Source organism: Brassica oleracea, chromosome C2 (genome assembly GCF_000695525.1).
Source record: "Brassica oleracea var. oleracea cultivar TO1000 chromosome C2, BOL, whole genome shotgun sequence".
Classification (NCBI taxonomy): Eukaryota; Viridiplantae; Streptophyta; class Magnoliopsida; order Brassicales; family Brassicaceae; genus Brassica; species Brassica oleracea.
In genome coordinates this window covers 52130837-52132606 of record NC_027749.1, presented here as the reverse complement: position 1 = coordinate 52132606, position 1770 = coordinate 52130837, and positions in this window count along the sequence as shown.

Here is a 1770-nt window from a genome sequence, read left to right as displayed (position 1 = left end):
TTGAGTTGTCACATCCTTTACGCCAATCTTTTTGACAAACTCGAGTGGTACACCATTCCCAAAATCCTTCCCTCCTTTTGAGCTTTCATTATTTGATGAGTGAGGCCTTTTTCGGAAAGCCTTACATGTGCATAATGTCGAGAGTATCGGAAACGACAATGCTTGATCTTCATTCCTGCTAGATTAGGCGCTCTATTGTCTAGCTATAGGTGGGGGTGAGTGTTGTGACTATGATTTGGAAGCATGAAAAGTTCGAAGGAAAAGAATAAACTCTTTGTGTTTAAATGGATAATCTTATTGGAATTAGTAGATAAGTGTCTAGCTCGAGTTTATGAAAAGTCTTGGCCCCCGGAAAAAAAAAAGAATATAAAAGAAAAAAAAGTATATAAATATAAAAAAAAAAAGGGGCTAGCAAAATTGTTTAGAGCTAAGATTTGTTTTGAAGTTGAGAAAATCATTTATAGATTTCAAAGAAAAAGAGTTTTATGTGCAAAGTGTTCTTGGGATCTTTTGATGAGAGATGAGAGTTGGGTTTGACATTATGAAGTGATTGTGTAACTTGTATGTTTGGGAAAAGGGTAGAACAATGGAGATTGAGCATTGTATGCATGAGTTGGTCCCTTTTAGATATATTATGTGCAATGTCAAGGATGCTTGTTTTGAGAGTAAACCACTTTAAAAGATCATGGATTTTGAACCTCTTGACCCAGTTGAATAAAAGCTTTCCCTTACTCAACCAAATGATTTGGACCAATTGACCATTTGCAAGAATTCACTTAATGTTTTATGCTTAATGAATGTGAGAGTTGGTTGATTTGAATGTGTGGATGCTTGATGATGAGTATAAGGGCAAAAGGAGTTGAGATAGGCCTAGAGAAGCTAGAGTGCAATAAGAGAGTGTGCTCATGTTGGATTAGAAGTTGAATTGAGTGCTAGTTGTGTTTCTTTTGGCTATGAGCTCCCACCTTCAAACCTCTCTCCCTATGAGTTCTAGAAAGTTCACTTGTGAACAAGTAAAAGAACAAGTTTGGGGGAGTTGATATTTTGCATATTTCCATTGTCTTATCCATTCATCCATGTGCATTTTGATCATATAGACTAGGATTTAGCCACGTTTAGGTTGCATTTTGCATATATGAGTCTTTATCAGGTGTTGGAGTACCACATGGAGTTCTTGGAGGCATTTGAGTGCATTTGGAGCTCAAAAGAAGTGTTTAAAGCGATCAACGGACGAGCAGCGCACCAGAGAGTCCTCATCGGAGCGACGCCGTGAAGTCACTGTGACACACATCCCGGACCGACCTGGCCAGAGCGACATGGAGAGGTCGCTCGCGTTTCCATGGCGAGACGACACAAAACGAAGCCCGGAGCGACCTCTCATAGCGACCCACTGAGGTCGCTCCCAAAGCCCGGAGCGACTTGTAAGAGCGACATACCGAGGTCGCTCCACGTCTATTTGTTCATGTTTTCTCAAGGGCCTTTTGGTCATTTCATTATGCACGTTTTTACTTTTCAAAACCTATGTTTTAAGTACCTTTGGTAGCCACCAGGGAGAATTATCTTTGGTTCTTAAGAAAAACCTTTGGAAAGTTCATCTCTTGAATCATTTTTTGTTCATCTAGTTATTGCAATTCTATGTTTCCAATTCATGGTTGTATCCCTCTGTATGATGAATCTTAAATCCAAAATGGGTTTAAGAGGAATCATGAAGAGTAGTGAGTAATCACCATTTGAATTCATGGGTTAGGAAGATTAAGGGTGATTAGGTCA